General features: G+C 43.4%; 1 protein-coding gene across 10 annotated transcripts in view; it reads right to left on the reverse strand.

Annotated features, from left to right (window-relative positions):
* Positions 1–24,309, reverse strand: part of GNG7 (G protein subunit gamma 7) — a 796,319-nt gene that overhangs the window by 735,588 nt on the left and 36,422 nt on the right. Inside the window, exon 1 of one of the 10 annotated variants that reach the window (XR_011302993.1) lies at positions 12,739–12,757. The exons of the other annotated variants lie outside the window; for them this stretch is intronic. The gene's annotated coding sequence lies outside the window, so the exon portion shown is untranslated. Of the gene's footprint in view, positions 1–12,738; positions 12,758–24,309 lie in introns of those variants that run through there. 10 annotated transcript variants of the gene reach the window in all.

The following is a 24,309-nucleotide window of genomic DNA, read 5'->3' on the forward strand; positions in this document are numbered from 1 at the left end:
CGATATATGTAAATACTTCTGCAGCAGTACTCGCATTTACTGAATATGACACGACAATTGCATCATGGTTTAGGCCAATGGCTCAGAAAAGCTGCATCAAGCATAGACAGACATCGAAATTACAGGTCACACCACATGAGCCGTAGAACAAGCTATGGAGGCATTATAGGCATCATGGTAATAAGAGTGAAGGGACAAAAGTGCATGTAGAACATGGAAGAGTACTTTTTTGCTAAAATGTAGTCACACAGAATCTTCGCTAGTAACTAAATAATGAAACATTTCTTCTTGAGTTGAGCTGCTGCAGCAGGTACTGGTCAGCGGACTTCAGCCGCTGATTAATCAGGGACAAGTAGATGTTCGCCACACTAACAATTCCAAACAGTTTTCTTCTGTTATTCAGGATTCAGCTTAGGTGCATCAAACAAGTTGATACTTGTCACAACAAAGTAAAAAAGATTATCATGAATAGGATGAACCCAGCTGCGAGGACAGGTGTGATCTCCGAGCCTATGTTTCCAGAAAAGTCCCCAAAACCTTTCAGTGGATTGAAGGAAGAAACTGTATTTGTCAGCCAGTTAGTAATAGACCCCAGGACGGAGCTCCCATTTATTGGAGTAGAGCTTTTCAAGAGGGCTTGAATCTCTTCAGACGAGTCTGGTGTTCTCATCCAAACATCTTTGGCCAATTGCAGTGTTCTGTTTGATGCTGCTACGAAGGTCTCTGTGGTGCTAGTGATGAGCATCTTAATATCCAGGAGATCTGCCAGTCTCAGTGATAGTGCTTGGAACCTCAAAGGTGATGGCTTCACTTCAGGCCAGTTCAATCAGTCCGCACTAGTGGATGAAAAGCAATGTTGCAGCACTATCATTTTTGAGACTTTGATTAAGCTGGCAATTAACTTGACCACAGTTCAGCACAGGCTTCTCTCTTCAGGGCTCAAACCGCTCTCTCTTTTCACAATCCTTTGTAGTTTCACTTCTCACGTGGGTCTCCTGCCAGGGTCAAACCCTCCTTTCTCTTTGTGAGGTTCCCTTCCTCACATTTCACTTCATACAACCTTTAAAGGAATGGTTTGGTCAAAAATGATTATTGCACCTACGGGTCGTCCATGTGTTTTTAACCCTAAGTCGTTCGATTTTAGAAATATTTCCTATGGACCTTACCCGAGTTTTCGTCCATTAAACGTACGCAAAAACAGGCACCAGGGAGCTGCCATTTTGTGATAATCCTATCATTTCCCCCATCGCCCTGGCTGACCTGCTTTTGCGGCACTAAATCATATCCCCGCCCCTGAGCCTGTCATCAGCAGACGCGTACCGCCCATATCACAACGCCAAAGCACATCTCGTGTCAACATTCGCTGCGCTTCAGCTAATGACGTGTCGCCATGCAAATGGCAGGACGCCCCTTTCCTCAATAAGTATAAACAGACCGTTTCACAACACACAGCAGCAGACTTTAGATTCCATTCCTCTCTCTGTGTTACTGAGTATTCTGTGACTCGTTTCTGTGCTCTGGGCAGCTACCTTCGTTGCTTGTAGCCCATGTGGACAGATACCAGTACCACCGCTATCAATTATTTTAGTTTGTGCAACACACAATGGATACAATAATGCCCTACATGTACGAGCCCGAGTATACCGGGAGGAACTACTGGAAAGGGAAACACGCGAAAACAATGGGGCTTCGGACAGCAGTTGGCAGGACGAATCAATGGATGAAGACACTGGACCTAGTCGCATGGACGGTGTTTCCACCTGGTTCACATGCAATCGGTGCGAGCTAATGCAGACCGAGGAGTAGAACTGCTGCTGCTGTGAAAACTCGGGATGCGTGGCCGACATTTATGAAGGCGAGCCACGACCGCAATGCATCACCGAGCTGCCAGACTTCAGGGCAGACTGCCTCACACGGTCTGTGTTGAGGATAATGATGGTGCTTATGCACGAACTTCGCGCAACTGTTCGTCCTCGTAATCCGAGTAACGAGTAAGTATACTCTGCTTGTCATGCCACTCCCATTTCATGGTCTTCTACTATATCCAAAATTACATATACATATCATTGTAACGCATGAAAGTCGTTCAATAGTGTGCAGTGTCTAGATAGCATTTGTCCGAGCAGAATGCCATTAGTTACAAGAATACAAACGTTTATTAAAATATCTTGGTCATTTAAAAACAGTTTATTTCATTCCTTTTCACAGATGGTACAGGCTGGTGGCCTATCGTTCCTTTACATGGTGGTTTCACGGGAGGCTTGGACACCGCGTTCGAAGAGTAATACCCGCCTGTGCCCTTCGTGCCATAAGAGAAACATTCCCGAGTCACAGCGGTCGGTACAGGGGATTTTCTCTCGCTGTGCTGCAACCTGAACTGTACAATGTGTAAACTTTTGTATTTTTGTGTCATCAAAATAAGCTACAAAATAAAACACCACATATATTTTAACAGAGGTTGTTTCGATTTTTTAAATCAATCAAGTGTGTCTCCATTCAAGGATGGACGTCAGGCACCTGTGCTCGGAATGGGCGAAGTTCAGGTCGATGTGAAGCGGGGTGGTCACTATCTAAGCTAACCAAATATATTATCAATAATGCATGCACTAAATAACACTTGTTCAAAGTCTTTCAGTCGGTTATGTCTTTATAAAAGTCACACATATATCAATACTATCAATGAACATTGGATTATACAGACCTTAGGTCAAGGGTCTTGACCACTATAATACAGTGTTTGAAGTGTGGGTCTGTGCTCACAAGAATCTCCGATATGTGGCATTTGTTATTGATAGGCAACGATATACTGCAGTAGGGGTCTAATGTTAGTTGGGGATCTGCTAGGTGGCCATCATGGCGTGGTCAGTGGTCTGGCACATGAAGAGAATACCTTGCAGGGACACAGGGTCAGAATAGCAGTTACTTTCCACTGGCGAGGGTGCGTGGGCAAGGACACATTTGTGGAGATGAACGAGCCATGTGCATGGTTCAAGCCGGTTCACATGCAGGACCGTGATCTCAGAGAGTGATGTGTTACATTTATTAGCTGTTGCAAATACCTCTGGAGTTTTCCAGTCAGAGTGGTAACAAGGCCGTGGGCCATGTGCTCTGCGCACTGTACTATCGCAGTGAGGCCTGGTCACCAAAATGGAGTGGAAAGGGGGTACAAAAATGGATGCCCTGTGTCCTGCTCAGTGTTCCCATCTACGCAAATGTCATGCAAAGTTATCACATAAGGGCAAGGGGCGGGCGCAAACGGCCAAGTTGCCAAACAGCATGTACACTTCAAAAGGTATCCCACGCCCAGGGGCCATCGCTCACATGGCCACCTCAGACCCCGTGTCTCCAGGCAGGCCTCCCCTGAGGCATGCCGCCCCCCTGCAATAAACATAATACCACGACATACACACGTCATTCATTCACAAACACACCCTTGTTTCTAATACTTTATAAACCACTTGATATGTCTCATGAGAACATCTTTGTGCTTTGCAAGTCAACTCCTGAACCTTCTACCTGAGAAGCACTGAGATCTATGCTAATCTGCTCGTCGCCGTGCTATCTGTGACCGCTTCGAGCAAACTCGTCAGTGTGCTACCTGTAGCCATCTACCTGTTCTCCTGCAACATACTGCTCGGCCTGCTGAATCCAACTGTTTGTTGGTCAAGGTAAGGCCATGTATCCTAGTCATATTTCGGTTTACATTTCAATCTATTTGCTATTACAGTACCTAATAGAGCTATGGTCATTGGTCTCATTGCTACTGACTTGAGTTTCAATTGTTATGCTATCAATAGATCTATTTATTTTCATCTGTGTCAATTGTCATTGAATTGCATCCTTCGGGGGTCCAGTCTATAATGTAAGCATGGTTCCTTTTCTTGCAAGACAAACCAGAAATTTCTGTAATTTATGCAAATACTAAGCCGCACATGATGAACTGGTATAGTTCCGGCGACCAAAACAAACCTTGCATTGAGCATGGTATGGTTCATTTACTTTTTTTATGACATTTTTATTCATCAAGGTTTTATAATAATCTTGATATTTACTTTTCAGAATTTTCAACAATGCCTGCCTCTTCGATTAGCGGTTGCCCTTCGAAGACCCATGCTAAATCTGAAGGCACTACAATACATGTGTTCCCGAAAACTGTTGATCGAATAAGAGAATGGGTCAGACATTGCGGATATCCACTGGATGAGCTGGAAAGTAGAGTCCAACAAGTCTTTGAGGACAAGAGGGGTGATCAATACCGCATCTGCGGCCGGCACTTTCCCTCGAACATGTACACCACATCTTGGGTAACAAAGGGCGATCGACACGAAAATCGCTCGCAAACGCTATTCCCACTCTATTCGTCTACAATCGGCCACTGGTGAGTCAAGTGTCCATTTTTAGCTTTAGGCCTTGCGGTAGTGTGTAGGTAGCCGAATGGATTCATTGATATTTTAGGTGTTGTTTCCAATTCCAAATCTGTATATGGGCACAGGGAACTGTGCTATATTGCGCATTACTCAAGTATTCTGTCTCCTTACATGGCAATTTTAAATATTGGCATTTCATTATCAAACAATAATTTACCTTTACAACTTCTTCACTATCCCTTGAATCTGAAGCAAGAACATTCTACTTCCGTCACGTGCTCGCAGTTATCAACCACTTCTAGCGCGTATCAGGTAATCATACTTGGCTATTCCGCTACAGACTTGTTATATGCATGTCAAGTAATAGTTTGTATGTATCGTGTGATTATGTTACCAATTGTTTGGTTAGTGCTTTCCAATTGATATACACCTTAGTTGTCGTCCCCTGGTGTTTGTTTTCGGTTATAATTAGTGTTATCCATACTAATGCAAGTACTGTCTTTCAGGGAGATGCTGAAGCGTCCACCACATTGACAACAGCCCTAGATGTTCTTCAGCAGCCCGAGGTATGGATACCGACAGCTCAACTGACCGTGATCATCAGGACTGGAACACTTGTCGTTTGATTGTTCTACACCATGTTTCATTTGTGGTTAGCCGTTGATATGTACCTGTGCGGTCGACCCCAAGCGTGTATTGTGTTTTCAATATTGTAATCCTTACTAATGCAAATACTATGTTTCAGGCTGTTGAATCGTCAACCCACGCACTTGATGCAGAGCCTGACCATTCAAGTAATTCCGGTGGAAGCGGGACCATGCGGATACGAATCGGCGCAACAGCTTTCGGAAGTGCGCACCACATTGACAACAGCCCTAGATATTCTTCAGCAGCATGAGGTATGGATACTGACAACTCCATCGAGCTTGATCATATAACGTGATTCCATTTGCTATACTTTCTTCCCTATTAATGCAAGTACTGTGTTTCAGGGAGATGATGGAGCTTCCACTACAATCACAAGATCTCATTTAGATGATGCAGATGTAAACAAATAGGAGAAATAAGTTGATTAAATCTAATCATTTTTAAATATTCCTTGATTCTTTTAGACAATGCAACATTTGTGGTTATCTCTTTATATGTACCTGTGCCGTTGACCCCAAGTGTGTGTTATGTTTACGATATTGAAAACCATACTAACGCAAGTACTGTGTTTCAGGGAGTTGCTGATGCCTCATCTTCAATACAATCATTCGTGGCAGTCCATGTAGAGCCAGAGGTATGGATACTGACATCTCCATCGAACTAGGTCATCAGAGCTCGAATACTTGTCGTTTGATTGTTCCACACAATGTTTAACTTGTGTTTGGCTATTGAGTTGTACCTGTGTATTCGTCCTCACGTGTGTTTTATGCTAACAATATTTTGATACACAGTAATGAAAATACTATGTTTCAGGGAGTCGATGGAGCCTCATTCCGTGCTGTCTATGCGGATATAGAAAATATAGTCGTTGCAGCGCAAGAGGAAGGGGAGACATGCGGATATGTATCAGAGCAACAGCGTACATGCCAAATCAACTTTGACGCAGGATGACAGTCTAATGAAAGAGGGAAAGTATGCTGAAATGTGGACATTCCGTCAGAGGGAAAGTATGTGGGAAGCCATTGATTCATGTGACTCGTCAAAAACAAGGCAGTAACGTCACAATACATGCCGCCTGTAGATTACATCATACGTTCTCATGGTCTGCACAACCGATGCTGGGGAAACTGCCAGCAGGCAAACTACTGTGTGCAGCTGCATCACTTTTTAGTGGCTCCAGTTTTAGAAAGTCTTTCTTTCAGTTTGTGGGACTCCATTTCATTTAAAAAACGCAGTACTACAAATAACATGATTATCTGTTTCCGGCCATTAGTGATGCTTGGAAAATTGAACAATTGTCTCTAGCAAGCACATTCGAAGGCAAACGATTCAAGCTAGCCGGCGATGGACAGTGCGACAGCCCTGGTTTTTCTGCCAAGTACTGCACCTACCACTTTCAGGACATGGATAGTAAGAAATTTGGGTGTTCGGTGATCGTGCAGGTAACACAATGTACATCCTCAGTGGCCATGGAGAAACTAGGATTGATAAAATCAGTGGAATATCTACAATCGAGGGGAATGCACATCGACCTCATAGCCACGGATAGACACGTTTCAATTGCCAAGACAATGAGAGAGCAGTTCCCACATATTCAACATCAATTTGACTTATGGCATCTTGCTAAATCAATCAATAAGAAAATCTCGGCTGCAGGGAAAAAAAAAAGGTTTGGAAAGTATTTCAGAGTGGTCCCAGTCTATCAGCAACCATCTTTGGTGGAGCTCCAAAACTAAGAAGGGTCAGTGGAAATACTACTTGAAAAATGGCGGTCACTGATGCACCACTGTACCAACGTGCACCGCTGGTCAGAAAACCTACATTTCCACCAATGCGAACATGGCCCTTTATCCCCAGTGGAGGCACGGAAGAAGAAGTGGTTGAATTCATCTTCACCGACACACAAAGCCATTGAGAAGATTGTTTTCGATAAAACTCTATCAAGAGATTTGAGGGGACTGACAGAATTCTGTCACACAGGAGGTTTGGAGGTGTTCCACAGCATGTGCCTAAAGTACAGGCCAAAGCGCTTGCATTTCAGCATACAGGGCATGAGACATAGGACTCTACTTGCCGTCTTGGCCCATAACGAGAATCTCGGCCGTGAACAATCTAGGACTAAGGGTAATGTAAGGATGCCTCGCTACACAAAGGCCTTTTCAAAAAGAAGTAAGCAATGGGTGATCAAACCAGTCTATGAGGAAATGGAGTTCGACTTTGTCAAAAGCCTTATTGTTGCTGTATTAGAGAAGCACAGATATGGAATTTTGAACGTTGCTGTGCAGAGCACTGATCCATTGCCACCCAACATTGCCACTGTGCCATGTCCACCCAAAGGAGAGCTGGTTGTGAAGTACAAATCCCGATTTAAATAATTGTAATACGATTGTCTTTTTGTAAATAAATGTTATCGTACAGTGTGCATACAAAGTACGCTAACCCTAACCCCTGCCTTCATCATCCTGGGTGCCAAACTACCTGGGTGTCATCTTTGAATTCTCTCTCTATTCACCTCATATTGCTGACCTTGTCTATATGTGTATGTATATATTTTTGTTGATGTAACCAATTTTCGCAATCTCTTATAATGGTGGGCACTGTTAACCAAGGGGAGGCTTGCGTATTGCAAATAATAAAAACAAACAAATAATAAATCTCACTTTCAAATCAACTGCTCGGGTACTTTATACTTTCCCTGACCTTCCCCAAAACATTTAAAGTCTCAATAGTTATGGTTCTTTGGGGCTTCAAAGCTTGCAGACAACAAGTACAAAATTGGGGCCTTAGAACGCGCCAAGCGAGCCGTTGCAGATAGGAGAGAAGCCAGTTCGCATTTGCACATTGAGGCGCACTACATAGATGGATTCAAAACTTCAAGTTCTCACAGATGGCTTTACTACGGGATGTTGCAAAGAAAGAATGCATGCTAATTTCTAGTGAAGGTCAGCGGCTTTGATTTTCAGCTCGCGCCCTGAAGAGGCCCACAACTCGCACTGGCAGTATAAGGTTCTATTGTTTTTTGACCTTGAGAGACAGGGACCATGCAGAAAGAACTTTATTTGAAGGGGTTTGGGGTTGCAATAACGTTTGAGACAATAAGGCAGAAAATTCTTAAACTAGACAGAGTTTCATGTTAGTTCAGTATTCGAAAAATCGTTGTCAAGAGCACAGTGGGATTTACGGACTGCATTACGCAGAGACACAATGGAAATTGCAAATATAATGTAAGTAACTCTTAGACGCTTTTATATCGGAATGAAGAATTAATGAATGGATGCATGAATAAATGAATGAATGAAGAGCTTTGAAAAGGTTTGTGGGATCGTCCTTGTAGCGGGCACATGGGCATGCAGGTCCACATTCCACACGCATGTAGACAAAAAGTCGTTTCTCATTGTGTACCAACCTCGATTTATTTAGTTAGTTTTCGCATTGATTTTAGAGCCGAACATACTCCATTGCACTATCCTTGAAAGCAAATAGTTTCAGCTCGGCCATAATAAATAAAATGAATAATATTAATAAAGATCGGCTGGCGAGACTAATTATAAATTTTGTGTTTTCAAAATAGGTATATACTCCCATTTTGCCACTGTCACCAGTTTCAGACACCGGCAGACGGTTTCTTCAGCCGCCAGCTGCAGTTTAATGTAAACAACTGCACCATTCTGATGATTTTATGGGACGATCGCCAAGGGCCCATATGACCTTACGCGGTACTAGCGGCTACAAGCAACATATCAACCTTTACGCTGGCCTAGTGCCTACTTGATGGAACAGCCTTGCGGTTCAACGTGCGACAAATGTGCCTCTTTGTACGAAAACCAACACCCTGTGTACCATAAAGGAACAGGGCGTGACTCACGATAAAATTTTAAGGATTTGCGGATAGAGATAAAAGAAAATAAATGACTTTCGGAGATCATATGGCAATTGCAGAATATTCTATAAACATTTAATGTCAAATAAATGTACTTTACCAAATGTACTGTGTTGCTGTTTGATTTTAAAGTACAGTTTCATATTCCGAATTGTGGCGCGCTGTGTTGTGAGCTGATCTGTGTTGGTTTCCGGGTTCTGTGTGAAGTTGCGTAGAAGACGACTGGGCGCGTTTGCCTACGCAGCACAGTAACGTCACGTAGAGTGGTGGGGAATATTAATGTTTTGATAATGTCAGGCTCAGGGGCGGGGCATATGATTTAGTGCCGCAAAAGCAGGTCAGCCAGGGCGATGGGGGAAATGATAGGATTATCACAAAATGGCAGCTCCCTGGTGCCTGTTTTCGCGTGCGTTTAATGGACGAAAACTCGGGTAAGGTCCATAGGAAATGTTTCTAAAATCGAGCGACTTAGGCTTAAAAACACATGGCCGACCCGTAGGGGCAATAACATTTTTTGACCGAACCATTCCTTTAAGTACTGTCTGAGACTTTCGAAACTGCCAGGATTTTACATAGGCTTCTGCATGACCACTTCGACCTGTCTTTAAACAACTTGTCAATCTTAATCAACTCTCAACACTAATTGCTTCTTGTTACTTGTAGTTTCCTGGAAATTCCCTTTATTTACTTTGCCCCATTGGCATGCTTAAAGTTAATATTTTACTCTCTTGGCATATTTAAAGTTCATATACTTCAGTTCAATCAACTTTCATTTAGGTTCGCGGTTACTTTCTCACCTTCGTTTACAGCTTTATCACAACTTCAAATGTTTTACAGGGACTTTCGGATGTGTACACTCTGTTACTTTGTATACTCATCACATTTCAGCAATTGTCTTTCCATTGCGCATCTATCGTCATACGTGCAACTTCAACTCTTTTTACAGTTTAATTTTCCTTTAAACACAAACAGGGCCTTTGTTGCATTCGATAACTCACCAGTCCTGTTAATTGGGTTTCTTTCTTCAACACCATTCATGCAGCAGTCAAGGCTGTTAACAATACCGGCTCTGCTCCTCCCCGACTTCATCATTCACCCAGGAGGGGAGCGGGCTGCCTTGAAGAACTTTGAAAGTATATCCTTTCTTCTCAATCGCTTTGAGTCTTGGCACGCTTACGGCTTTCCGAAACTATGGAATTCTCGCCTGGCTCTCTCGTTCTGTGCAAGTGCTGATCAGCCCCTTGGCCTTCCAACTTCAATAGACTGGTTTGCTTAAGCCCCGGAAGAGCTGCATCTTATCATACCCAGCATCGCTCACAGAGTGCCTGTGTGTGCCACCTTTTTTCATGGCAGGGAGTGTTAACAAGTGGCATGTATGTGTGGTTAGGATTATGTGCCTGACTCTGCCTGGTCTTGTTGAAGGCACAGAGCCATTGCAAGTCACTAGAGGGAATCTTCCTGGCCCCATTCCTCATCTTCCTGGGCTCAGTAGTGTTGTTAGTGTAAAGTAGGGAGGAATAATGGGAGCTGTAGTTTCCCATAAAATAGGTATGGCCAGAGGTTAGATTGGCTGTGGGAAAAGGGGATACCATGTCTCACCATCAGGTGCTTCTTCCCCCCACTCCCCAAGGACACCCTGCCCAGGTGATCCTCACTCGCTTATCCACCCCCGGGGTCGGCATTAAAAACAATGGCCTTTCCCTGGCTACACGAGTATGGGATACCCGGGGACTAGGTTGTGAAACCCTCTGGTTTTTCACAGGGCCCATATCCAATCCTGCATCCCTGAGGCTAACACTGGTGAACTGTTTAAAATCTGCAAGATACTCACCAATCCTACTCTAGGCTCCACATCTCCCCAGCCTTCCCTGACCCTCTGTACTTCACTGGCCTCCCACTTCTTAAACAAAACTCAGGACATCCTGTCCCCACTCTACTACCGTCCTTCCTCCCTGCCTCCCTCCCCTGCGCTTGGCCCTCTCTTGCCCCCCATTTCCCCTTCCATTCTTCTCTCCTCTTTCACCCAGAGCACCGGATGAGGTCTCTAGACAAGTCCTCTCTATGAACATCTCCTCCAAACAGGTGCTCCCCTGCGCCCCCAGAACTATTGAGGACAACATTGCCTTCCTTGTGCCAGCCTGGACTGATTTCTGTAATCACTCCTTTGCCACCGGCTCCTTCCCTCTCCCCCCTCAAGCACCGCCTTGTGCATCCTCTCCTGAAAAAGCCTTCTGCCGACACCCTCCTGCCTGGCAAACTACTGCACTATCTCCATTACCGACCTTCCTGGGTAAACTCTGGAGAAGCTGGCCATCTCACAACGGATCCAACACTCTGATCAGTTGAGCAGCCAGAGGCACGGAAACGGCTCTTCTGAAAACCTGAGATGACTTGCTCTCAAATCTCGATTCCAACTCTCCTTCCGTTCTTATCCTGTTGGATCTTTCCTCTGTCTTAGGCACGGTCCATCACTCCATCCTGATGAATCAGCTCTGACACACCCATGGCATCTCAGGTCTGGCACTGAACCGTTTGTCCTCTTTCCCCTCTGACCAACCTTGGAAGGTTCAACTGGGCCCTTTTCTCTCCCCCATCATCTTCTCCACCTGCGGCGTCCCTCAAGGCACCATCCTCTCGCCATGGATCTTCAACATATACCTTGCACCTCTGGCCCACTTCATCTCCTCCTTCTGTCCACACTTCCAGTGTTATGCATACAACAAAGCTCTCCTGCAAGCTTCCGTCTACCACCTCCTCTCTCATCCCAGACTGTCTGACTGCTATTCAGGCATGGTGTGCTGCCAATGATCTCTACTTTAATGCCAGTAATACCGAGATTATTCTCATTGGGACCCCAAGTCCCCACTTCCCTCTGGTCGCCCTCTATGGGTCCCCTGCACTCACCCTTTTGTGAGGCAAAAAACCTTGGTGTCATCTTTGACGACGACTCCTCTCCTCACATCGCAGACTTTGCCAAGAAGGCCCACTATCCGCTACACCACCTCAGAGGCTTTCTCCTTGCCTCACCTTTCCCCAGAAACTCATTGTCTCCAGGGCTCTTGTCCTCTCTAGGCTGGACTAGTCCAATGCGCAACAGCCTCTTCCTCAATCTTCCTTTATCCGCCCTTCACCCTCTTCAGCTAATCCAGAATAGGATTGCAAGACTTCTCTTTGGCCTCAAGCCCAGGGACTGCATCTCCCAAATCCTAAAATCTCTCTGCAGTTTGCTGCTAGATTGAAGTTCAAGAACCTCTGCATCATCCGCAAGGCTTTCTGGGGCCTGGGACCCACTACATTTAACTCCCTCTTCATAAATACCTCCCTTCTAGAGCCCTCTGGTCTTCTAGCTCCAACTCTCTGCAGATAAGATGCTTCTCTAAGCAAAGAGTGGGAGTAGATCTCTCTCCTCCGCAGGAGCCTCCCTCTGGAATGGTCTCCCTGCCCCTCAAGACAAAAAAAGGTGAGAAGGCTTATCCACAGCATGGTGTAAAATAGGATCGCTGTTCCAACAAAATGTTAGCAGGTTTTCGTGCACTTTGGATGGTCAAAAAATCCTCATATTCACAATGGACCTTGCACTTTGCTTTGTACTAGCCTTGTTTCTAGCGCTACGGTTCCTGGAAAAATAAACATGTTTTCATGTGACGTGGAGTCATTACCTTCACATTTTCATCTATTTCTACCTGCTTGTCAGGTTGATCAAGATAGAGTCTCCTCCATTGGGAACAGAGGCATAACCACCTGGAGCTGGCTTAAGGTAGTTGATGGAGACTTGTGGAGTACCTTTCATAGGGAGCAGGGCTGGTACGACAGCAGTTCTTGAGCCAATATATGTTTCAGTACCTTCACAGGTCGGTAGCACAGTCCAAGTGCTTCTTTACCATGGATCTTCTCTAGGACGTTGTCCTCAGATGTCAAGGCAGTCTGTGATTTCACTTTGTCTTGATGCTGTGTATCTGGGCGCTTAAGGTGAAGATAGCGGTTACAGAATACAGTTTATACAGTCAAAATACAAGGGATGCAAGATACAAACTGGGGATAATAAGCAAAGATACGTGGGTACATGCAGAGGCATATAATACATAGCAGGAGAGAACATTAATGCAGTTAAAGCAAAGGACAGGGCATAAATTACATACATACAAATGGAATAAGAACCTAAATGGGCGGAGTGAGGTAAGATAGGAAATGTGGTGCTTCTTCGCCGATGGAAGTATCTGAGACTTATGAGGAGCAGCTGGTCTGGCCTGTTGAGAGAACTACAAGAATTGTGTACATCAGGCATTTACATAGGAGCGCCAAACAGCAACTTAGAAGGCGTTTTACCCTCACATTGAGAAAGGCAATGGAGATTATTTATGCTATACTGCACTATGGCACGTAACTCACCCAATTATCATCAAAGAAACAATGCATTTAGTCAAGGCTTGCTTTCCTATCCCATTAGCTCTCTATGACACCACTAGTTTATGGGCAAAATGGGTTTATAGAAGTGCAGAGTACAGCCCCAGCTTGACAGGGCTGCTCTTATGGCTTAACAGTTCTGTTCTGCTAGACCAAGAGAATCTGCACACCTATTCAGTATAGCCTATTGACAAAAACCCTTCCGCTCTAATCTGTTTGTCATGTTTTTTGTTGCGTCCTTAAGCCCATGGGTTATTGGTTGAGCAGTACAAATGCGAAAGTAAAGTAAAAGGCTGGCCCATTGTCAGCTTGGAGCGATTTCGGTGCCGTCATAGCTACTAAGGACAGCAAACCCTTTATGACCTCTTTACAATCAGTTTTCTTCTTGTGAATTAGCCAAGTGAACCTTGTGCACCTGTCCACCACGACTAACAAATATGTGTACTTGTTGATTGTTATCAGTGGACCTGTGTGGTCCACATATATGCATTCAAAAGGCATGTTGCCCTCGTGAGTGTGCTGGTGGTTTGCTGTAATTGTCCACTGTTGTCTGTAAACAATTTGCTATGTAACCTCTTTACTAAGCCTTAGTCACCAGTATCTAGTCTGCAGTTGAAATCCCAAATTGGGTTGAGGCTACACTTGCATGTGCTGCAGAGATACATTTTAACCTATACTGCTTGTTCAGAAGTACCCGTTCAACTGGGTCTCTTTTTGACTTCAGTATAGTGACTATGACTGTAGTCTCTTTTACAGTAAACTTATAAGTTGCAGGGGAACCCTTGAGGGTTAGGCCTGTGCATCTAGACATGATTTTATGTCCTTATCTATATATGGGGCTGAGCATGTTAATTAGACTACCACATTGTACAATCTGCTGTCTTGCAGACTGACCAGCAAGCGTATTACCTGCACTGTGCATAGAATCTGTTCGGTGTCCTTTGTACGCAAAACTCAGATGGGAGGTCTAGCCTTCTAGCTGTCCCATATTATTTGTAAAATTTGTTTTGACAAGATTGGCTTGCCTTTAGAATCCCTGAATGAGTTTGCTTGCCACCATTAAATGGTCAAAGTTATAACACTGTACAACAGTCTGAATCATACACAATTAAAGTGGGCATATGTGGATCAATTAGTTTTAGTGCAAGGAGGAGGCCTTGTAGCAGACCAACTTGAGCGGATGTATCCCGCAAGTGCTTTTGTTTGTGCATTGTGGTGTTCAAACTCACGGTTATGGTTGAATCTCCCCTTTAGAGCAGCACAGGCAGAAGAAACGTGTCCCAACTGCTGGACAGTACTTTCATCACAGTATAATACGTTTTCAAACATCCAAAGCAGGATATCTGGTACTGCGGCTTCTGGTTGTAGAGACCATTGCAGATCATACATTTGGAACTATTCTGGTTTATAGGGATGCCTTATCTGATGTGATCTGCGCTGCCTCTGCACTATCATTTGTCCAGCAGCCAGAATATTTTCTTCCAGAGCATGTTTTAGCTCACAAATTGTATAGACATGTGAATGGTAATGTTTTTTGACCAGGAAATACTATCACCTCTACGTCCTTATCTGTGTTCCTGTCCTGAAGAGGACTACTTTGAGTCATCTGTTTGAGACATGGTTCAGGATGTGTGTGTGCTCTCCCTCCCACTCTGCTGGACGGACGTTGGGATTCAACAAGTCATAGTGGTTTAACAAATGCTGCATAGTCAGCCAAATATGATCACCCAAAGTTAAAAAGGCCAAGTATAGCCTACAATTACTTAAGCATACCTGGGCTTTTCACAAGGAATTGTGGAGCAAGTCCCCTTCTCTCATCAGATAAAGAAAACCCCAGAAATATGATTACTCGATGGGCTGTTAGACTTCTTGAAATTGAATATGTAGCCTTTAGCTGCTAGTGTCCTATTGATCAAGTCCACTTTCTCCAAGTGTTCATCCAAGTCACCTGTGCAGTGTGTGTCATCTACATATATCCAGCATGTCTGTATGCCTTCTAAGATGGACATTGTTCTACTGGTGTGCAGTCAAAATATCGAAAAAATAATGTCGAAAGTGGGTAAAACAAAAAAGAACATTGTAAAAAAGGGGGTTGGGGGCCCCCCCATTTAGAATAAAAAACGCAATAAAAAAAATGCGACTTTGACTTTCGACTTTGTTGTTTGACATTTTGACTATAAACCTGTTCTACTAGAGAAAAGCCCAGGACTTTGTACCCCTGTGGGTTTCTAGTGAAGCATTGTGTTCTCCCCTAAAGGTTTTAGCTGTGCATGTATAGCTCTCTGTATCCAAAGGTTGTGTAGGTCTCATAACAAATCCATTACCAGTTCCAATAGTCTTATATCAGAAGACCTGAACTCTGCATGTTCTGTCCATGTACTAGCATATAAGATTCTAAAATAGATTACCAACCAATATGAACCATCTAGTGTGGATACAGGAATTCATTCCGTATTGTAGGGGCTTGCCTTTTGTATCAGAACCCTGCGTTTCAATTACTGATCCACAATTACTTTCAAATGTTGCATAGCCTGTGCTTTGATTGGATATTCTGAGGCTTTGGTGTTGCATACACTTGGCACTGTATGTGGAGAGTAATCAATGGCATGTCCTACACAATGTTGTTATAACTCTCCTGCACCTACAAACAGCCCATGGCGGCAGCATAGGAGCTCACATTTTCCCAAACTTTATCTGAAAAAAATTGGTTTAATTATCTCCTCCGCTCCCCCCTCTCCACTCCCTACCTCCAAACATATAACCTAGGCCACTCGTGTTCTGCTAAAAGGCCATCTTGTATTATATGCAAATTAGGACAAAATAGTGCCTCTATTTCCTTTGGATGTTCCCCTTTAATGTGAATTGCAATTATATTCACATTATTCTCCTCAACCACTTATCCTATGGGAACAATAACCTCTACTGTTTGAATAGTAGGTATATGATGTGAAAGCTTCGTGTGTCTCCCTTTTAACCAATCCCTTGGATATTTAGTCAATGGTATTATCCTACAAGTCTGGTTTAGAATTTCTACCATTAGTGCCATTGTCCGTTCTCAAAGCTGCAGTTTGCTTCCTTTCTCCATTCTTCTCCATTGCAGGCTTCTACTCTCCCTTGGGTGTGAGGCCCATTTCTTCTCTTTCTGTGAAGGAGAGGAAGGATAGTCTTCATCTCTGTATCTTTGTGGCTACAATATGTGGGATATATTTACCCACTCAGCTGTACTTCCCCCACATCACCAAGCTGCGTATCTGCAGTCACCAACAAAATGGCTGCGCTGGCTCCTGCGAGCATCATAGCCTCAAAACTGCGTTTTGCAGTGACAAAAAGATGGTTGCACCATCTTGCCAAGCACATATTGGGCAGGATAGAACAACGGGGCACACTGAGGGAGCTTTCCAGTGTGATCTTACATATACAAAAAAAGAAAGTGAAAAAGCAGCGCTACTTTGCTGCCAGCACCAAAGTCCCCATTGAAAAGGGGGTATTTTACCTTAAAATGATGCTGCTCTGACGCTATTTTTATCTGTTCTTCCTCAAACTACTGTTATTAATAAGGCCCTGCCATGCCCATTCATATCCACATTCTGCTTCAGCAAAACCAAGTATTACGCCTGAATGACAGGCTCTGTCTAACCCAATCTGAGAAAAATCAACAAAGAAACTTAATTTTCCGCCACACGGGAAAAGCTTCACTTTTTAAGTTACAAAGTATCAATGATCAGTACCCAGCTATGGGCTATGTCAATTTCAGTGCATAGGTGGTTCAAATAAACTACGCCCTACAAGAAAAAAAACTATGGCTGCAAAACCGTGTGGGAATCCAGATGGAAAATCAAAAATCGAATTTGAAAGCAAAGTGCTAGCAGCTTGCACCACATGTGTAAAAATGGGCTGTGCAAACTAAAGAAGAAAAATGCTTGTTTAAGAGTACTGTGTTGAACAAAAACATCTTCTTGCCTAGCAATGTGAAGGGGGATTGTACTGTGAAAATACAATGTATGCAATGCTTAGATTCAGCAGTTTGTCTTCCAATTCAGAACAAAAATAAATACAATTAAATCAAACTTCAGTGGCTGCAGGGGGGTATGTCAACCAAAAACAGGTTTCTATTGAGAGGATGACAAAATAGGCCCTCTCAGTAGATACTAACACCACAGTGATAATTACTAGGTTGGACAGAATCTGGTCTGGGCTGTGCCCGCTACAATGGAATTTCCAGGACACAGAAGTGTGAAATGGAGAAGGGGCAATACATCTTCAATGATGCTGGGAAAACCCCACCTTACTCTGGAGAAAATGACAGTTGGTGGTAGCTGAAGAGGAAAATAAATGCTTCTAGTGAAGGGCAAAGGATGCCCATTTGTTTCAAAAGATTATTTTAGACAAACTTTAAATACTAACTTTGCAGCAGGACTTTGCAAAAATGAGGATTTAGCAGTTTAAATGTGATTTTTGTGGCTTTCAAATCAGAGGTCTTGGCTAGCATGTACGGGACACGAACGTCACAAGAATGTGAATCATGGGGAAAGGACATATGATGGAACATTATAAATTAACAGAAATAGGCCCTATGATAGTATGTATGCTCGTGTAAAGTTACAGAATTGTAGGCCGAACATTTCACACTGAAAATGACCAAGGATTATTAAATATACAAAAAATGTCTCACAGATTGCAGAGTTGGACCGCAAGGTTCTGCAGAAAATATATAACCTGTTTATGTAATTTGCCAAGAGACTTCAACTGTATAAATGTACCATTTGTGGCAAAATCGGATTTTAGCTAAAGTAACTGTGGGAGGTTTTTGAACATTGTAAAATTCGCATAAAAAATCTGCCATCCTGCCCTTTATATCCTACCAGCTGAGAGCGAGGTGGGGACTAGCACCCCTGACCAATCCAGTGGGTTATAGGTGTGTTTACCCAAGCCTGCCCAGTCATCTATTTGTATGATGTCACTATGCATTATAAATAAGAGTCCATGACAGGACTCTAGACACACTCTTCTGAGTTTTCTGCGGCTGCGGTCCCGATTTGCTCCATTCATCTTGCCGATCCCAAATTTCCCTACAAGGCCAAAGCATTGCTGGCCCTACTCCAGCAAGGCCAAAGCATAGCCGATTTTCTCCCAGCAAGGCCATTGATCCAGAAAAACCCACTGAATCCCATTAAAAAGGGGAAAGCTGTGGTACCTTAAGCATCCTGAAACCAGACCGGCTTCTTGCCACTACCTGCATTCCCGCTGACCTTTAGCATCCGGCGACCAGACCGTGCCCCTCTGTCTTGCCAGGAGAGCCCGCATCTAGTGACCAGAATCTTTTGTGACCAGAATCTGCCGACTGTCCAAAATCCCTAGACTTAAGCGTGGACTGAGAGTATAAATCCCACCACTTAGAAACGCATAGCCTACCTTATCTTGACCCTTTTATCTCTGTCCTACTCTCTAAGCAATCCCATCTTACCCTGGTAACTTGTTAAAACTGTTTTGTGCACCCTGTCCTTGACTTTCTAAGTACTAGTGCCATTTCTCTATTAATTCCATCTTTCATAGATCATAAGTCACTAGTAATATTTTGATGAAAAATTAATTTATTTTCACTAGAGAAAAGGGGTACACTGCGTGAACGGTTACAACTGCAGCGTAACACTGATATTCACGGGTGGCGTTCCTCTTTCCTTAGCCATTAAATCTAGTTTAAGTAAAATTTGCCTTTCATTTCAAAACAGATTCTCATTTTTAACGGCTCTATTTTCCTAAAAACTAACCTCATTCTACCTTCCAAATATCTCTCAATTCACCACCTATACCCCTCCTTTCACCTCTATATTGTCCCTGTGATATGCATCTATCCCCCCAGCCAAAAGACCGCATTCCAATTCAGTGTTTTTCACCCATTTCTTTTTTTAAAAAAACATTTTTGCATTTAAAACTGCTTATCTATAACAATGCCACTTTCCAAACTGTGATTTGACTGCACTGGGTTTTCAATTTCAAATCTGTTTTGTGAACTGTATGCATCTATGATACTTTGCCTGATGGTTGCTAGTGATACTGTGATAAAACATATGCATAGCATTATTTAAAACACACATATAATTAATTATTTATCAAAATCCGAGTCATTTCAGGCCTTTGCAAAGGGTTTTTCCCTCTTATTTTATGAGGGAAGGACGGGTTTTGATTCTGTTTTTGGTCTCTTATCCCCGACTACCTGTTGCTTCTTTCTATCCACTGAGAATTCGATTATTTGTGGGTTGAAGAAGCATTGCAGGGGGAAACCTTAACTTGGGTGCCATCTATCCTAATTCAAAAAGTGCGCCTATTAGAAGGTTAACTTCCATTCCCATTGTAATCATCATCCCATTGGCGACTGCTGCCCAATATTAAAGTTTGTGCAATTTTTGTGAGCTTTCAAAATTAACACCCGGCCTGGTCTATGGTCCATTGTGACCCAAAGTATTTGTAAAAGGGGGTTTGAGACGGGTCAGGTATCGGCTCAATTTGAATTTATTGAAATTAAAGAAAAAGCATTCCTATTGAGAGCCACTTCCCAGGCTAAAACCAAGTGTCCTGGTCCATTGTGTGACGCCCAATTGGTATCCTTAACAATAAGCTGTACCCTATTGCTTAACTGATGGAATCTTTTTTCACCACTTCTGCCCTTACCCCAACTAGCTTCTTACCTGGAACTAGTGCCATCCTTCAGACAGCGTTCTGCTACGCAAGGTCTTCCCATGTTCTTTGGGAGGGGTATACTGGAAGCCCTTGCCCTTCCATTTCTGCTCTAGTTGAGAAGGTATGTGTGTGGCTCCTGTCTGGTACTAGTAGGTGGTGCTCAATCAAAGGGCTTATCACTGGATTCCTTCCTTTGCTATTCCCCAGGGGTCTACCCGGGTAATCCCTGCCTAGTGACCTATAAGTAGCTGTAACTATGCAGCCAAACAGGGGGTTCCCTTCTTGGTCACGGGGCAATACTGCCAGGCGTCTGATGTATTCTAGTCTTACTGATTCACCTTTTAGAAGGGACATAGGTACTCCTACCATGGATTAGTTGCCCCCCAGCTATTGCCAGCTCTAAACTCATTGCTGATTCGGCTCCCTAGAAGCTTAATATCTCTTTGAGAATGGAGACTAGTGTGGACATTGAAGGAGTCCCAATTAAACAAAGGTACAACTAACTATACACATTAATCTAACAATCACTGTTTTTGTGGGTACATTGCAACCTGGTGGCATTACCATTGCCAACGGCCTCTGCTGAGGAGTGACCCGAGGGTATGCTGCCTCTAGCTGTTTCAGTATACCGGAATGCCATTTAGAGATGCCCTGCTGTCTTTTGGGGCAAGGCCCAGTAAGGCTTTGAAGTTCTGGAATGGAAGTATTCCTTCCTCCCCTACTATTACTGGTCTGGGTGCTGCTGGAGCAAAGCTCTATATTCTACAGCTTGAGCGCGGACAGCGTCATGAATGTCAGTGTTCCTGGGTATACAGGCCTTTGTCCCCCTGTTTCAGTGGAACCTAATGATTTGTTATAAGGTTTACGCTTCCACAGCAATAGGACCATGTCTAGCCCATGTGGTGGGGTTTGTCAAGCCCCCTTCAAACCAGTTTGGGTGGTCAACCTGCTGCAAGGCTAATTCAGCATACCCATAGTGTGTATTGTATTCGATTTAATACCCTCCTAATATGTAGGGTCTGAAACATCTCCTGGCTTGATACTAGGTATCTTCATATATGTGAACAGGGTCTCCCCTGGCAATCCTCCAGGCACTGCCAATGTAAAGTTGGTGTTGACATCTCTAGCACCTCTTTCCTGCAACTACCCAGTTCCTGAACAGCAGCAGTTACACAGATATAGGTTAATAACTTTTAGCTAGATACCATCAAACGTATGCTCTTCACTAGAGTGCTTTAAGCTTTGCTTTACACCCTGCTCTTCACTGGAGTGAAACCCCCACAAACCCCGCTCGAATAACCAGGTGGAGAGAATATTATTACAGTGTAGGAAAAGTGAGCACTGTCCCATCTGGATCACCAAAGTGATGGGATTATTAATCACCCCTACCTCCAGAGTCTTCCCTCCACCACCAGGGGAGTGTCCAAGATACCCCCCAGCAGGGGCTGTGGTACAAGTAGGGGTAAGGGTAGGGAAAAGCATAGTCCTGTCACTGTGCATCCGTAATGAGAGCAGGCGATCAAACCCCTGTAGCGGGTGGCTGCTACTCATTCATCAGCAAAGAGGGGTTTACTAATGTCACATTTGTATTGATAGTTCACTGCTCACACTATCCAGTAACCCTTCATGTGTATTACAAGACATGTACCACTTACAACACACAATACATTTAGATAGATATCCCACTCTTAAGTTCATGTTCAAATACGTATCACTCAGTAATAAACACTCAACGAAAGCTGCTTGTAATCTTATAAAAACAATCTTTTTATTATGAGAACATTGTAATAAACAGTGTCATTATCCATACACAACACACTTCAAATGCAAAAAGTCATGAATGAAAAAGCTGAAAGCCGTGGTCATCTCCTCTACCTCAAATCAAGGCTGAGACTGATTAACCTTCTCAAAAAAACAAATAAAAAACAAAAAAAAACTAAAAACAAAGAAATAATATCACAATTACCATAAAAACCAACTACATGCCTTACCAGGTTGTGATATGCAAATATGTAACCTCACAAATCATGCCAGGCAATCTAACACCTTCCTCGCCAAGTCATGATAAGCAATCTCATAGAGGCATCTGCCTAAATATCTTTCTTAATCCTATATCAAATGAAGGGTAAAAGGCCTCTCCATACTCACCAACTACAGAAGATGAGGAGTTGAAGAGGGCTGTTGAAGACTGGATGCCTGGGATTATTCACAATTCAAGGGAAAAGGGGACATGTACTAATTCCCAAAATATTAAAAAGCCACCTATTAATGCACCAGGATCTTTGCATCAAAAATAGGATAACATGATCAAATGTCCATTTGGGTCAATGTTGCCAGCATATAGCCAATCGAGAATTGGGTATCTGCTATTTAGGTGGTGAGCTGACTAGGGGCTAAAAAGAACTGTTCCCGAAGCACCCAAACAGAATTCAAATACTAAAAAGTCAATAGAAAGAGTCCTTGAGGGACTCAAAATGCTTCAAAATAGCCAGAAGCCAGCTGGGAGGCATTAAGGTCCAGTAAAAGAAAAAAAAAAGGAAGTTGGCCCCTTCCAACTGGAAACCTACGTGCTCCCTCTCCAGCCAGCCGTTCTCTCTGCCCCAGTATTCTTGGCAACTCTGCTGTCCCGGATTGCAGAAAAGTACAATTCTGACAGGGATTTGTAGTTTTCCTGGGGAGCCATTATCTGTGCCTCTTCTGTTTACTAGAACATTTACGCTCTGCCCAGAAAGAGCCGGACAGAAGCAAACTGATTTGTTTATACAGAAGGACTGCAGTGTTTAGTTCAAGTTTATTTGGCTCTCTTTCCGGACTCTAGCACAATAACACTACTGCAATCTACGTAAACACTTCTGCAGCAGCACTCGCTTAATGAATAGGACCCGATAATTGCATCATGGTTTAGGCTTATGGCTCAGAAAAGCTGCCTCAAGCATGGACAGACATAGAAATTATATGTCAAGTGTAAAAGTGCAATAGTTTTAGTATCAAAATGATTTAATAAGTTATTGTGAGACCAAAAAGGTGCCGGGTCTAAGACAGCTTTTTATCACAACAGGCTCATTTAAGCTGACATTTCTCTGCAAGTACCCTGCCATTTCTCACCAGAACTTTGAACCTATTGCAGATTGGAAAACTCTATGGCAAGTGGCTTAAGAACCAAGGAAGGAGGTGGCAGGAGACATTCCTGGGATACCGGATGCTTTGACCTCTTATGATCAATCCACTTTTGACACTCATTTTGGTAAGGCTCTCTCAAGGACACATAATATGTCTGAAGCACAAATGTCACAGTTTAGTGAAACCAGCTGCTTTGTTGTGGGATAGCATTTTTTAAATCTCTGTTCATATGAGCAGTTCAGCGCCCCTCCTGACTTTTCTTTCACAGAACATCCACTTGTGTCTCTGCGCCTCCCCCTAGTGAGGATAATCCATGGTTTTCTTACCTTTTTATATAACAATAGAAATCATGATCATACTCCAGTAACCACTGCGTCCGTCCAAAACCGAAAGGTGTTCATGTGATAGAACATTCATACAGAGTGCATGTGTGTAAAACATGTCAAATCTCTAAACACCCCAACCTCTCCATAACCTTCAGTGACCCACTCCCTACCCTCATCACATGTTGACGAAACAGAATAAGCGGCATCCTTGAGTTCAGATTCACATAGCGTTCGGGTAGAAAACAAACCTAGAGCCCTTGCTGGGCACGCAATTAGTATAAAGATTCTGGAGGGGAGCCTATGAAAAAGGTACCATAGACGTTTGCTGCATTATTGTGTACACAGTTCTTCATGATCTTTTCCATTATCAGAAATGATCATTACTCCCGTTTACCACAAAAAATTCTAGAGTTTGCACCGTCGCCACATTTTACGTACACACCACCATACTGCTATCAACATTTTAACAACCAGGTGAGTGTCGATGATCTCCTCCCAATCAGCATTCTCAGGGATGTAGCCTATAGGAAAGGATTCAAAATCCTTGGGCATGAGATAAGAAGCATTTCAAAAATGCTGAGCCGGACTTGCAGCAAAGTAATAAATAACAATAAAAGGGTTCACTCACGCTAACCAGAACTGATAAAAAGACACCTCAGCACAGACCCTGAAACATAAGTCCAATCTGTGGGGCTATTGCTTACACAATAACAACGGAGAGTAACATGATAACCCCTAGACAAGCTTATGTTGTACATCCAGTGGCTGATAATAGATCAAATCTTTTCCTAGTCTTTCAGGTTCAGTTCTAAGCACAAGTAATAATAATAAGTCCCCTTGAAAGGCCCACATTTATTTTCCAAATCCATTTTAACTATCCAGTATG

Source organism: Ambystoma mexicanum, chromosome 1p, assembly GCF_040938575.1.
Source record: "Ambystoma mexicanum isolate Mex_15411 chromosome 1p, UKY_AmexF1_1, whole genome shotgun sequence".
NCBI lineage: Eukaryota > Metazoa > Chordata > Amphibia > Caudata > Ambystomatidae > Ambystoma > Ambystoma mexicanum.